Genomic DNA, 16682 nt, shown 5'->3' on the forward strand with positions numbered 1-16682 from the left:
AAATTCCAACCTTGGTGTTTTGTTGGTGGTGGAAAACACCATCTCTGGCACCGCTCCAAAATCTCCCATAAGTGTTAAATTCAGTTGAGATCTGGTGACAGACGGTCATGGCATATGGCTTACATCGTTTTCATGCTCATCAAACCATTCAGGCACTTGTTCCCTGTGGATGGGGGCATTGTCTTCCTATGAGGGCATTTCTATGGTAGCCAAAATAATGGCCTGCCCAGCATTTTTATACATCACCCTAAGCATGATGGGATTTTAATTGCTTAATTAACTCAGGAACCACACCTTTGTGGAAGCATCGGCTTTCAATATGATTTGTATCCTTCATTTACTCAAGTGTATCCATTATTTTGGCAGATACCTATACATGTATCTAACATGTTACACCTTACTGATTTAACCTCAGATTTTCCTTGTGCTCAGGAGATCCTTAAAGTTCTACATCTGTCTGGGTGTTATGTGCTTAAGTCTTAAATATAACTAGCAAATATATAGTTTTGTTTCTAGAAACCTATCATTAGCTACATTGATGAACTCAGCTGATGGTGGGACTTCAGCCTAGCTAGCTACCTATCTACCTACTGTCACGAACCGGCTCAAAGCCCGTAACAAAGGGAGACAAAGTGGAGATAAGGAGTAGCAAAATATGTATTTATTACCTAAAGCAACTAAGTATAATATACAATGGTGTGTGTAATCAGTAATCAGTAGTGTAAGTGAGTGTTTTGCATGCATGAATGTGATAATGCAGGGTGATGAAAGGTGCCAAAGCAAACAAACAAACAAACGGCCACCAAGAACCACAACACAATCTACAAAGGGTGTCTGCATGGAGAGAGTCTCCTCCATGAATGGGGAAGTGGTGTATTTATCCTGGGAGACACCGGGCCCAGGTGTTTCCCATGTAGCTGACGACCCTCCCAACTCCGCCCACCAGCATCCTAATAAGGAAATAACAGAGAGAATACGGCAGACAGAGTGGGAGGGTCGTCACCCCCCCATAAAACCGGGGACCAACAAGGACCCCGGAACAAAATACCAGCCTCTAAGTTCCAAATTGACACAGCTTCTGCGCCACAAATTGATGAGGGTTTACGTGTTCACACTTACAATTTGCCCCAGCCAACCTCCTCCCCAGACCTCAGCGACCTTCGCACAGGAAGCAACATTTAAGAGGAAAGAAGAAAACAAGACCAGGAGGGAGCAGACAGGACAGAGAGAACATGACAATACGAAACAATGGTCAGTCACGTAAACATTAGGAACAGGGCGCACGAGAGAGCGCATCAGCAATCACGTTTTCAGTCCCCCGGATGTGCCTCACATCGAGATGGAATGATTGTAAAAATAAACACCATCGCATTATCCTCTGGTTTGGACACATCATGGACCTCAAAAAAGTGAGGGGTTATGGTCGGTGTAGACCACAATAGGTACTACCCCCGACCCGACATACACTTCGAAGTGTTGTAGTGCCCAAATTAGTGCTAGCGCTTCCTTTTCAATAACCGAATAGTTCAACTGATAATCGTTAAACTTTTTGGAAAAAAAACTAACAGACCTCTCAATCCCAGACACATCTGCTTGCAGCAAAACTGCACCTGCCCCCACATGACTAGCATCCACCTGCAAGGTAAATGACAAATCCATGCGAGGAGCAGCCAGCACTGGAGTTGAGGTAAGCAACCTCTTTGCCTCTTCAAAAGCGTGTTGACAACGAGTAGACCAAACATAAACAGCCTTAGCTTTCAGCATATCTGTCAAGGGAGCGACCACAGTAGAGAAGTTATTACAAAAATTACGGTAATAACCAATCATGCCCAAGAAACGCATCAGTTCCTTTTTAGTAGTTGGTGGTGGAAAAGCATCAATAGCCACCACTTTAGCCCGAACAGGACGCACTTCACCCTGCCCAACCATTTTTCCAAGGTATGTAACGGTCGCCTGAGCAAACTCACATTTTCGTCCAAATAAACAGCGCACCCGGGCAGACCGGCAACAACCCTGTTCATAAGTTGCTGAAAAGTGGCAGGTGCATTGCGCAGACCGAAACTCATAACTGAATACGAGTACAGACCAAAGGGTGTAATAAAGGCAGAGATTTCACGTGCCCTACTCGTCAGTGGCACCTGCCAATAGCCTTTTAACAGGTCAAATTTGCTCACAAACTTAGCTGCACCGACTTGATCAACCCAGTCCTCCATCCGAGGAAGAGGAAATGAATCTGGCTTTGTGACACTGTTTACCTTACGGTAGTCCGTACAAAAACGGTTTGTTCCATCCGGTTTACTGACCAAGATACAGGGAGAAGCCCAACTGGAGAAAGAAGGCTCTGCTATCTTACTCTCCAGCATGTACTTGACCTCAGCATCCAGACAACGTAGTTTCTCTGAAGAAACTCTATAGAAGCGCTGACGAATGGGGTCCGCACCTCCAATGTCAATATCATGTTCTATTAAGTTTGTACGTGTAGGTGTATCAGAAAACAAACCTGGAAATCTCTGAATCAGACCAACTATCTCTTTCCGCCCATCAACAGGTAGGTGAGTGAGAAGACTGTCTAAAATATCCAGTGTTTCTGAATTTTTCAATCTACCCTGCAATATACAATCGTCAGGACCAGGAACATCTTCCTCCTCATGCACAGATCTAGCACGACAAGAACCCAAGGAAACAACGGTATCAGCCAAAAGAACAGGTTTACCATCCTCTGTAGAATCCCACTGTTCAGTCTCAGAGGAACGTGCATAATAGGGTTTTAACAGATTTACATGGCACAGCTGGTGTGCTTTCCTCCGTTCTGGAGTGGCAACTAGATAATTTTGCTCAGTGCACTGGCGCACCACTGTATATGGACCTTGAAACTTGGCTTGAAAAGGAGAACCAACAATTGGCAGCAGAGCAAGAACCTGGTCACCTGGACTAAAGTGACGAGGCTCAGTTCGGCGATCAAATATGCCCTTCATCCTCTCCTGTGAAGATGATAACTTCTCTTTAGCCATTTCACCAGCAGCATACAGCCGTCGCCGACACATACGATAACAGGGACTGAGGAGGCTCGGGAGACTTCCAGTCATCCTGGAGAACAGATAAAAGTCCACGCACCCTATGTCCAAACACAAGGTCATTTGGACTGAAACCTGTGCTCTCCTGTGAAACTTCCCTAGCAGCTAACAGTAACCAAGGCAACCCCTCCTCCCAATCCTTATCCATCTCAGTACAATAAGCTCTCAAAGACTTAAGTGTTTGATGGAAACGTTCCAGTGCTCCTTGACTTTGCGCGTGATATGCGCTAGACAAATTGTGTTTAATATGGAGCTGTTGAAGAACCTGACCAAACAGATTAGAGGTAAAATTAGATCCTTGATCACTCTGAATGACCTTAGGGATTCCAAACAATGAGAGAAACTGAGTCAAAGCTTTTAACACCGATTTAGTCGTGATAGATCGGAGAGGATAGGCAGCAGGAAACCTAGTGGTCTGACACATCACAGTGAACAGGTAACTGCTACCCTTTTTAGAACGAGGCAGAGGACCCACACAGTCAATAATCAGATACTCAAAAGGTTGGCTGAGTACAGGAATAGGAAACAATGGTACTGGTTTAATAGCTTGATTAGGCTTACCAGTTAATTGACAGGTGTGACAAGTTTTGATAAAATCAGAAACATCCCTCTTTAATCTAGGCCAAAATACATGTCTTAATATGCGATTGTAGGTTTTCCTCACCCCCATATGTCCAGCAACGTCGCTGTGAGAAGTTTCCAACACCAACTCACGAAGCTTAACTGGTACAACAACCTGACTAATTGCCTCCCCCAGAAAAACACTATCATGAGACACCCACTTTCTCATCAGGACATCCTCTTGGAGAAAATAGCCATGGGCGACATCTCCCAACTGTTCTATAGGCACAATTTGATCACGCAACTCTTCCAACGTGGGGTCATCCCGTTGCGCATTGATTAGATCTGAGCGGGTTACAGATAACGGGATAACAGGGAAAACAGTGACATACTTTGTATTATTATCATTAGTCGGCGCAGTGACCAGTTCGCCACGGCTCATAGAACGTGTCACTGCACACGCAGAGAACACCTCTGGGAAACTCTGTACACTCTCATCAGGAATCCCAACAAATGACGGCTTCGTGGAAACCACTAGAGATGGAAACACGACAGGCCATACACGCTCACCAGCCAAGTTATTCCCAAGGATAACATCGATACCCTCAATAGGCAACGAAGGACGCACACCCACAACAACTTCACCCTTCACCAGCCCACAATCCAACATCAGTTTATGCAATGGAACTGACAGAGTGTTCAAACCTATTCCCCTAATTAGAACACTATTCCCCGAATCAGTCTTAGCAGAAAAGGGTAACACAGACTCCAACACAAATGATTCAGAGGCACCTGTGTCTCAGGATCTTCACTGGCACTAGGTCTTTACTTCCTAACATAGACACAAAACCTTCTGTAATGAAAGGTAAATAGTCTGGATCAATATGGACTTTCACATTCTCCTGGGCCTGAGGAAATGAGTCATGAATGAACTGATGTGGAACAGGTGCAGCTAATGCAGTAGGCTTAGATTTAGCGTAAGCACCCTTTGACCTGAGAAGTGGACATTCATTTTTCCAATGCCCTGAACCTTGACAGTAGTGACACTCCTGCCCAAAGTCAGCTTTACCATGGGAGTCAGGTTCAACCCTAGTTGAATAGAACTCTGCCCGAGAACCAAAGTATCTCGGTGAGCGAAGCCAAATCTATCCGAACGCCCCACTCTTTCCGAATACGGGGTTCTGCAAAGACACTTTTGTGAGTCAACACATACTCGTCTGCCAAAACTGCAGCTTCAGCAACATTCTTTACTTTCTGTTCATTAATATACGTGGCAATACGATCAGGAATTGTGTCCTTAAATTGCTCTAACATAATCAGATCACACAGCCCTTGGAAAGTCACAACTGCAGAGGCGGAACACCAGCGATTAAACTGTAAAGACAACTGTCGCGCAAACTCAACATGAGTTTGGTTATCATCCCTTTTAAAGTTCTAAATCGTTGGCGGTAAGCCTCAGGGACCAATTCATAAATCTGTAACACAGCTGTTTTAACTTTATCATAACTGGCACTATCGTGTACACCAAGAGCTGAATATGCTTCCTGCGCTTACCAGTCAGCACACACTGCAACATTAAAGTGCGGTCAGAATCAGGCCAACTCCTAGCGTCAGCAATCCGCTCAAACAACGAAAAGAATGTCTCGGGTCCCTTTCATTAAACCGAGGCAATAACCGTAAGTTCCCAACAATATCAAATGTCTCTGGGGCACGACCAAAAGCGGAACTACCCCTAGGTAAATCTGGGTCACCTTCCCAAAACAAACTCTCCCCTGAGATCTTTCCTTCCCTAACCAACTCTATACGTTCTTGTTGCAATTTGATTTTAGCACGCTCCATATCTTGTTTAAATGCCAATTCCTTTTCATATTTTACACGATCATGCTCTAGCTTCTCACGATCATGCTGCCGATCACGCTCTAGCTTCTCACGATCATGCTGCCGATCATGCTCTCTCTTCTCACGATCATGCTCCAGCTGTAACAAAAGCAGTTCTTTCTGCTGTTCAAAAAGAAGGCTACTAGGACTAACCGATGGAATGTCCATTGTAACGTTATGGGGAGACGACAAATCCTCAGCAGAGGCTGGCCCAGTGGTAACTTCAAGAATACCACTCTCCATCAGATTGGCCTTCAATATCAACCTAATAGAATTCTTTAGACGTTTATCACTAATCTCAACCTTGTAGTGTTCCGCGACCTTCAACAGCTGTTCTTTAGTACCTAAATCTAACAATTCCTCTGATGGAGAGCGAATGAACTTATCTACATACGACGCCATAATCACACCAAAAAAAAAAAAATTCTCGCTCTTCCCTTCTGCTGAGCACACCAGACCACAACCCGAGAATTGACAATCACCCTGAGTACCACAGAAGAGAGATGAGATACGGAGCTTCCCCAAAACCTACAATAACTCAACCCTAGTCTTCGTGCAGATTTGCGGTGGGAATTTACGCACTGTAGCCGCTGGCAAGGAAATAGAACTCCCCAGCATGCTGGCAAATTCCACCAAGCCACGGATGTGCCCCCGAGACAACTGCTCAGTCCACAGACACCACACAAAAATAACAAACATTAACCATGCCCAACATATTCCAAAAAATGAAACACGTCGCTAAACCTATCAGGGGAAAAAGGCTATAGCTCCGGGTAGCAAGTTCCACTACCCTACCCAAATCTCCCACCGAGGTACACAGCAGATTACTCACCTCAGACTGATGTCCCAACAGAAAGTAGAACAAGAGTTCAGGCTAGGCAGGGCCTGGAAACTAACCATTATAGTCTCTCCAACACAGCACACAAACCAAACAACAAAAGGCAACCAATACTGGGCCTATCAAACACAATATGCAAACCAAACACGTACCTCCACGGTCTCCCAAACCAATAGTTCAAATATCCCGGACGAGCCCCCACTTGTCACGAACCGGCTCAAAGCCCGTAACAAAGGGAGACAACGTGGAGATAAGGAGTAGCAAAATATGTATTTATTACCTAAAGCAACTAAGTATAATATACAATGGTGTGTGTAATCAGTAATCAGTAGTGTAAGTGAGTGTTTTGCATGCATGAATGTGATAATGCAGGGTGATGAAAGGTGCCAAAGCAAACAAACAAACAAACAAACAAACAAACGGCCACCAAGAACCACAACACAATCTACAAAGGGTGTCTGCATGGAGAGAGTCTCCTCCATGAATGGGGAAGTGGTGTATTTATCCTGGGAGACACCGGGCCCAGGTGTTTCCCATGTAGCTGACGACCCTCCCAACTCCGCCCACCAGCATCCTAATAAGGAAATAACAGAGAGAATACGGCAGACAGAGTGGGAGGGTCGTCACACTACCTAATGGCCTTTTTATCATCTTTATAGATGAATAAAAATATATTAATTTTAGTCTCGCATCTAGAGCTGCCTAATATAGCAAGCCAGTTGATAGTACAGTAGCTAGGATGAATACAATGTGTGACAGTACCTATGGGCGACATTATACAATTGAGTGAGATGTAATCCGAAGGAATGACATCACAACAGAAAAAGATTTATAGCTAAACTAAAATAACTGATTCTACCATCACAGATATCCACTGGCAAATCTTTACACAAATGAGATCTTCAAAAACATGTTGAAAAAGCATTAGGATGAATTGGCTAGCTAGCTTTTTTAAGTAAAAGAAGAATCACCTTGCGGGGAGTCCTCCATGTTGCAATGTGGCTAGCTACCTACTCAATGTCTAGGTTTACCTCCACTGTATTCACATCCTACCATACCCTTGTCTGTACATTATGCCTTGAATCTATTCTTCCGCGCCCAGAAACCTGCTCCTTTTACTCTCTGTTCCGAACGCACTGGACGACCAGTTCTTATAGCCTTTAGCGGTACCCTTGTACTACTCCTCCTCTGTTCCTCTGATGATGTAGAGGTTAATCCAGGCCCTGCAGCGCCTAGCTCCACTCCCTTTCCCTAGCCGCTCTCATTTGTTGACTTCTGTAACCGTAAAAGCCTTGGTTTCATGCATGTTAACATTAGAAGCATCCTCCCTAAGTTTGTTTTATTCACTGCTTTAGCACACTCTGCCAACCCGGATGTCCTAGCCGTGTCTGGATCCTGGCTTAGGAAGGCCAACAAAAATCCTGAAATAGATATCATCCTGACCAACCTGCCCTCTAAATACAACTCTGCTGTCTTCAACCAGGATCTCAGCGATCACCGCCTTATTGCCTGCGTCTGTAATTGGTCTGCGGTCAAACGACCACCCCTCATCACTGTCAAACGCTCCCTAAAACACTTCAGCTGGCAGGCCTTTCTAATTGACCTGGCTCGGGTATCTTGGAAGGATATTGGCCTCATTCCATCAGTAGAGGATGCCTGGTTATTCTTTAAAAAAGTGCTTTCCTCACCCTCTTAAATAAGCATGCCCCATTCAAAACCAGGAACAGATATAGCCCTTGGTTCACTCCAGACCTGACTGTCCCTGACCAGCACAAAAACATCATGTGTCGTACTGCATTAGCACCGTATAGCCCCCACAATATGCAGTTAGGAAAGCTAAGGCTAGCCTTTTCAAACAGAAATTTGCATCCTGTAGCACAAACTCCAAAAAGTTCTGGGACACTGTGAAGTCCATGGAGAATAAGAGCACCTCCTACCAGCTGCCCACTGCACTGAGGCTAGGAAACACTGTCATCACCGATAAATCCACGATAATTGAGAATTTCAATAAGCATTTTTCTACGGATGGCCATGCTTTCCACCTGGCTACCCCTACCCCGGTCAACAGCACTGCACCCTCCACAGCAACTTGCCCAAGCCTACCCCATTTTTCCTTCACCCAAATCCAGATAGCTGCTGTTCTGAAAGAGTTGCAAAATCTGGACCCCTACAAATCAGCTGGGCTAGACAATCTGGACCCTTTATTTCTAAATTAACTGCGGCAATTGTTGCAACCCCTATTACTAGCCTGTTCAACCTGTCTTTCGTATCGTCTGAGATCCCCAAAGATTGGAAAGCTGCCACGGTAATCCCCCTCTTCGAAGGAGGAGACACTCTAGATCCAAACTGTTACAGACCTATATATACCCTACCCTGCCTTTCTAAGGTCTTCGAAAGCCGAGTTAACAAACAGATCACCGACCAATTCGAATCCCACAGTACCTTCTCCGCTATGCAATCTGGTTTCCGAGCTGGTCATGGGTGCACCTCAGCCATGCTCAAGGTCTTAAACAATATCATAACCGCCATCGATAAAAGACAATACTGTGCAGCCGTATTCATTGACCTGGCCAAGACTTTTGACCTTAAATGACTGCCTCGCCTGGTTCACCAATTACTTCTCAGAGTTCAGTGTGTCAAACCGGAGGGCCTGTTGTCTGGACCTCTGGCAGTCTCTATGGGGGTGCCACAGGGTTCATTTCTGGGGCTGACTCTTTTCAGAGTTCAGTGTGTCAAATCAGAGGGCCTGTTGTCTGGAACTCTAGCAGTCTCTATGGGGGTGCCACAGGGTTCAATTCTGGGGCTGACTCTTTTCTTTGTATACATCCATGATGTCGCTCTTGCTGCTGGTGATTCTCTGATCCACCTCTATGCAGACGACACCATTCTGTATACTTCTAGCCCTTCTTTGGAAACTGTGTTAATTATCAAACCTCCAAACAAGCTTCAATGCCATACAACTCTCCTTCCGTGGCCTCCAACTGCTCTTAAATGCTAGTAAAAACTAAATGCATGCTCTTCAACGGATTGTTGCCCGCACCTGCCAGCCCGCCCGAAGGACATCACTACGCTGGACGGTACTGACTTAGAATATGTGGACAACTACAAATACCTAGGTGTCTGGTTAGACTGTAAACTCTCCTTCCAGACTCACATTAAGCCTCTCCAATCCAAAATCAAATCTAGAATCGGTTTCTTATTTCGCAACACACCCTCCTTCACTTATGCTGCCAAACATACCCTTGTAAAACTGACTATCCTACCGATCCTTGACTTCGGCGATGTCATTTACAAAATAGCCTCCAACACTCTACTCAGAAAATTGGATTCAGTCTATCACAGTGCCATCCGTTTGGTCACCAAAGCCCCATATACTAGCCACCGCTGCGACCTATATGCTCTTGTTGGCTGGCCCTCGCTTGATATTCGTCGCCAAACCCACTGGCTCCAGGTCATCTATAAGTCTTTGCTAGGTAAAGCCCCACCTTATCTCAGCTCACTGGTCACCAAAGCAGCACCCACCCATAGCACGCGCTCCAGCAGGTACATTTCACTGGTCACCCCCAAAGCCAATTCCTTCTTTGTCCGCCTTTCCTTCCAGTTCTCTGCTGCCAATGACTGGAACGAACTGCAAAAATCACTGAAGCTGGACACTCATATCTCCCTCACTAACTTTAAGCATCAGCTGTCAGAGCAGCTCACAGATCATTACACCTGTACATAGCCAATCTGTAACTTGCCCATCCAAGTACCTCATCCCCATATTGTTATTTATTTTTTTGCTCCTTTTGTTATGCAGGTGAGTGAGGACCCAAAAGCGGTTTAACAGAAACAGAGTCTTTTAATGTCCAAACACAGGGAAGACATAAATCCTCTTCAGATGTATCGGTTGACAAAATAGACAACCCGCAGAGAGGGCGACAAATAAATCATAAAGTCCTCTGATCTTTACAGGAGAGTCCCCTTCTAGCAGCAGAGGAGAATAGCAGGGTTAGCGGCAACAGACTGCTGGTCTCTCCGGGTAGGCGCGGGTTGTAGAGGACAGAGGTACCTGATCACACGTAGCATCTGATGAAGAGGCAGATTACGACAGGACGGGACAAGGGTGAAGCAAACGAGAATCTGACAAAGACAGAAGCAGAAACAGAGAGAGAAATAGAGACCTAATCAGAGGGAAAAAAGGGAACAGGTGGGAGAGAGTAAACGAGGTAGTTAGAGGAGATGAGGAACAGCTGGGGGAAGGAAAGGGAGAGAAGGTAACCTAATACGACCAGCAGGGGGAAACGAAGTGAAGAGAAAGAACAGGAACAAGACATAACATGACAATACATGACACCTTTTGCACCCCAGTATCTCTACTTGCACATTCATCTTCTGCACATCTATCACTCCAGTGTTTAATTGACAAATTGTAATTACTTCTCCACTACGGCCCGTTTATTGCCTTACCTCCCTAATCTTACTTCATTTGCACACACTGTATATAGATTTTTTCTATTGTTTTATTGTCTGTACGTTTGTTTATTCCATGTGTAACTCTGTGTTGTTGTTTGTGTCGCACTGCTTTGCTTTATCTTGGCCAGGTCGCAGTTGTAAATGAGAACTTGTTCTCAACTAGCCTACCTGGTTAAATAAAGGTAAAATCAAAATACCTGGGGATGTAAACGTCATGTGTGGTTCACATATTACATTTAGCTAGCCAACCAATAGCATTGTAACAAAAAGCAGTGCTATGATTGGTCAAGGCTGCCAATCATATTTTATTAACATGTCATTATAGATTTGCGAGCACAGGCAAGTATACCGTGAGCAGGGAGTTGCGTGCTCAATACTTAATTGGACTCCATCTCAGCTCCTCAACATGATCCTCTGCACCCTCTTTTTTTGTTGATCAATTCTCTTCACCCACACTCAACATTATTGTCCACGTTCTCGACACGCCCCACGTTCTCGACACGCCATAGGTTGATACCATTTTAACAGAACAAATAAGAGTGAATCCTCATTAGCTTTAAGTCTGTTTTCCCCTATATCTTCACAGAAATGTTATTATGGCAAAAACTTTGGGCTTTGGCAACAGCTCAGTAGGGCATGCATACTAAAGGATTGTTAATGAGAACCACACAAATATTAATAAGTAGTTACTTTACCATATTTATACACAAGCTGCATCACTTTTAAAACAGAAACATTCACTGATTTGTTAAAATGTACATTTACTGCCCTCTCCTGACTGTTTCAGTTAATTGTCTAGGAACGAGGCCTATCCAAATTAGTTTGGTTAGCATTTGGTTTGAAAATACAGCAGCTTAGAGAACCTCAAATAACAGAGAAATGGGGGATACCTAGTCAGTTGCACAACTGAATGCATTAAATTGACATCCACATCATTGGTGCCCGGGGAGCAGTTGTTGGTGGTGGTTAACTGCCTTGCTCAAGGGGCAGAACAGCAGATTTTTTGCACCTTGCCAGCTCGGGGATTCGAACCAGCAACCTTTCGGTTACTGGCTCAATGCTCTTAACTGCTAGGCTACCTGCTGCCAAAAACAGACTATTTACATAATCTGGCAGTGACATCACATAGAGCTATTCCATGGAGAATGTAGACCTGTTAAACCATCAAACACTTTAGTCATTTTCAATGAGTTTCAAGTTTCAACTTTGTCACATGCACTGTATACAGTAGATGTAAAACAGAACAGTGAAATGCTTACTTGCAAGCTCTTTCCCAACAATGCAGTATTCAGTATCAAGGTGAGAGGAAATAATATAAAGGAAATAACTGGGCTATTTCCTGTAATATTTGTAATCCTCTGATTGCAGTTGAACTCACTGCTCAAGTGCAGTCATATCTTTGGTATAAGGAAGCATAGCCTATTATGAGTGTGTGAACCAGCGCAGGAGCCACAATGCACAGTGCCCACCAGGGAGGGAAACATAGTGGTGGGAATCAGAATGTGTGGACACAGCACCTGCTTCACCACTGCATGGCTGACATATGCTCAGAATCTCGATATTCACTCAGGCTCTCAAAGAATGCTGAGGCTTAGGGACCCTGAACAAGCCCCCACAATTCCCATACAGCAGGGTATCAATTCACCAACACACCAAGCACCAAGACAGCAGCAATTAAGAAGGAGGCCTTTATCTGGTTCAGTCAATTCCATTATTAACACAGTGTAAACCCCAGTTGCTTCACGTTTATAAATGAGCCTGGTAGTAAAGTAGTTATAACCTAAAAGTAGGCTAGTATCTGTTGTCTTGCCTAAGTGCATAGAAGGCCTAGAGAAGAAAATTATTTGTAGATACTTTCAATTTTAAAAAATGTTTTAAAGGCTGGCACATTCCACAATTTACTCTGTCAAATCTAAAGACAGTACGCAAGTCCAAAGACGGCATGTGAGGCAAATCCAACTGGCCCAAGAAGTGAAAGGAAATCATGTGTTGCACAGCCACACAGAGCTTTGTTTGACATCTATAGGATTTCCATGGGACTGAGGAGAGAGCCTGCTCATTAAGCCTTGTATAAGACTAAATCTCCATATTCTCTGAGGCCCTGATGATTTCTATTGTCACACTTCCTGGAACTGCATTCCAATTGGCACCCTATTCCCTAAATAGTGCACTACTGTGCACCCTTTGACTCTGTAAAAAAAAAATAGCACACTATAAAAAGGGAATAGAGTGCCATGTTAGACACCTCCTGGGTCTACAGTGGGTGGGAACTGAGTGTACACAGGCGACTCTGAGGGGGTGTTGTTGTGGTGATTCCCCCACAGTCCTGCCTATTCACACAGGGAGCTCATGTGTACTGAGTGTGGTGATGAACCATGGCCCGGCACAAAGCTGGGAGTAGCACAGTCTGCTTTTACACCACTCAACTGTGGCAACAAAAGCCTCATGGGTGACTAGTCTCTGCATTCTCCCTCTCCTTTCTCTCATGCTCTGTGATTTCCTTCTGGGGAAGTCTGTCTCAGCCAGGGCTGAGGTCTACAGACCCCCAAGAAATTGATATCAGTGCTGCAGAGAGACAGACAGGCTCCAGTCCGGCACAAAACCAACCCTGCCTGGGTTCACATGGAGGATGTTACGGATTTACCAACTTGCAATCTCAGAGAGACAGATTGGATTTTGTTGAAGGGAACATAGCAACTGGCAAAACAATATTCCCTGAATATTCTTGTCTTTATAACATAATGGCACTGCTAGGCTATATGTAGCAACTAAGAATTACCCTCAGTAAGCTGCCAGGATGAGAAGCACTTCAGGCAACAATCAGACCTTTTCAACAAGTAACACTTAGCAACTTTACTGGCTCCGGCATCAGTAATTAGTCATTTGCAGATGACTAATGCTCTGAAAGTAATTGCCAGTTGAAAGAGGTCTTGAGAAAGCTAAGTAAACCAGACTCTCAGGGCTACTGAACTCTCGCACCCTTCTGGTCAGTGCCTGTATGGCCGTGTGAGGCTCCAATAATGAAGATGTGTAACGGAAATGTATTTGAGATGAGCCAAAGCAGAGACTGGAGCATCCTTGATGTGGATGGCACAGGTTACCTCCTAAATGACACTTTTTAAGTAAAAACCTGCAGTCAACTTGGAGATAAAGAATAACTCTTTCTTCATTTCACCTGTCACATTTTTCATTATGAAGCTTACCGGTAGTCCCCAGTCACATGATGTTTGTTTACAACCACACAAGAATGAGAGACCGGAGCCTTGTGAGTCACTCACTATTGTGCAGCACATGCCAGGTGATCTAGCTACAATGTGGAATTCAAAATGTAATGTTAGCTGGCTAGATACACTACATGACCAAAAGTATGTGAACTCCCCTTTTCTGCTATAACAGCCTCCAATCTTCCACTAGATGTTGGAACATTGCTGCGGGACTTGCTTCCATTCAGCCACGAGCATTAGTGCGGTCGGGCACGGATATTAGGCCATCAGGCCTGGCTTGAAGTCTGTGGTCCAATTCATCCCAAATGTGTTGAGGTCAGGGCTGTGTGCAGGCCAGTCAAGTTCTTCCACACCAATCTTGACAAACCATTTCTGTACGGACCTCGCTTTGTGCACTGGGACATTGTCATGCTGAAAGAGGAAAGGGCTTCCCCAAACCGTTGACACAAAGTTGGAAGCACAGAACCGTCTAGAACTGTGGTCACCAACCTTTTCTGAGTCAATATAACTTTCGCAGTCAAAACGCAAGCTGAGATCTCCTGCTCATATATATATATATTTTTACATTAATCTCACACTAACAGTTTTGTAGGAATGAGATTTGGGCAGTAGGCCTAATTATCACAGCATATTGGCTATATGATTGCCTTGTCAATATTGTTAATCAGATTATATTATATTTCAAAACTAGAGCTTTGATAACAAAATAGATCAATTGGTTTAGCACTTGTGAGGCACTGTGGAGCATGAATTGAAATACTTCGCTTTTTTTGATTAACTGGACTGCGTCTGATGGTCAACGAGGTCAAATCACGACGTCAGTGATCTTCAGGTTGAAAAGTCTGAGCTCTAGTAAGATGGCAGAGTTTCTGACTTGGAATTACGAGTTGGATGACCATTCAAAATTATTTTTTCCCAACCACCTCTCACGGTGCCTGCTCACTCCTTCATTTCCTCCGGTGAGACTGACCAGAGAGGGGACACCGAACTCGGTAACTTTCAACGTGGCACCGTCATAGGATGCCAACTTTCCAGCAAGTCAGCTTGTCAACATTTCTAGCAGGGCAGAAATTTTATGCAGGTGTGGCTGAAATAGACGAACCAACAAATTTGAAGGGGTGTCCACATACCTTTGTATATAGGGTGCATTCGGAAGTATTCAGACCCCTTGACTTTATCCCCATTATGTTACGTTACAGGCTTATTCTAAAATGTATTGAATTATTTTTTTCCTCATCAAGCTACACACAATATCCCATAATAACAAGGAGAAAACAGGTTTTTAGAAATGTTTGCAAATGTATTACAAATAAAAACAGATACGTTACTTACAAATATTCAAACACTTTGCTATGAGACTCGAAGTTGAGCTCAGGTGCATCCTGTCTCCATTGATCACCCTTGATGTTTCTACAACTTGATTGGAGTCCACCTGTAATAAATTCAAGTGATTGGACATAATTTGGAAAGTCACACACTTGTATGTAAGGTCCACAGTTGACAGTGACACTTTCTGCAGCATTTGAAGATCCCCAAGAACACAGTAGCATCCATCATTCTTAAAATGGAAGAAGTTGGGAACCACCAAGTCTCTTCCTAAAGCTGGCCGCCCGGCCAGACTGAGCAATTGTGGGAGAGGGGCCTTGGTCAGGGAGGTGACCAAGAACATGATGGTCACTGACAGAGATCCAGGTTTATTTGGAGATGGGAGAACCTTGCAGAAGGACAATCATCTCTGCAGTACTCCACCAATCAGGCCTTTATAGTTGAGTGGCCAGACGGAAGTCACTCCTCAGTAAAAGGCACTTGACAGCACGCTTGGATTTTGCCAGGCCTCTAACGGACTCTGACCAGATTCTCTGGTCTAATGAAACCAAAACTCTTTTGCTTGAATGCCAAGCGTCACGTCTGGAGGAAACCTAGTACCATCCCTATGGTGAAGCGTGGTGGAGGTGCCAGCATCATGCTGTGGGGATGTTTTTCAGTGGCAGGGACTGGGAGACTAGTCAGGATTGATGGAAAGATTAACAGAGCAAAGTAAGATCCTTGATGAAAACCTGCTCAGGACTGGGGCGAAGGTTCACCTTCCAACAGGACAATGACCCTAAGCACACAGCCAAGACAATGCAGGAGTGGCTTCGGAACAAGTCTCTGAATGTCCTTGAGTGGCCCAGCCAGTGCCCGGACTGGAACCTGATCAAACATCTCTAAAGAGACCTGAAAATAACTGTGCAGCGTTCGCTCCCAATCCAACCTGATAGAGCTTGAGAAGATATGCAGAGAAGAATGGGAGAAACTCCCAAATAGAGGTAATCCAAGCATGTACTCAAGAAGAATTAAGGCTGTAATTGCTGAATACTTATGTAAATGTGACCTGTTTTTTATATTTTATACATATGCAAAAATGTCTAAAAACCTGTTTTTGCTCTGTCATTATAGGGTATTGTGTGTAGATTGATGGGGGCGATTTAATACATTTTAGAATAAGGCTTTGCTTTGTAGCGCCTACAGACACAACATTATGGAGTCTTAAAGGAATAATCCACTCCCATAAATAAAAATCATTCAACTCCTGTCAGTCTGGTGAAAGCCTATGTTCAATCAGTGGGTAAAAAAACAAATGTCCCCATAATTTAACTTCTAAGTGGTCTG

The sequence above is a fragment of the Oncorhynchus nerka genome, linkage group LG2 (genome assembly GCF_034236695.1).
Source record: "Oncorhynchus nerka isolate Pitt River linkage group LG2, Oner_Uvic_2.0, whole genome shotgun sequence".
In the NCBI taxonomy this organism is placed as follows: Eukaryota; Metazoa; Chordata; class Actinopteri; order Salmoniformes; family Salmonidae; genus Oncorhynchus; species Oncorhynchus nerka.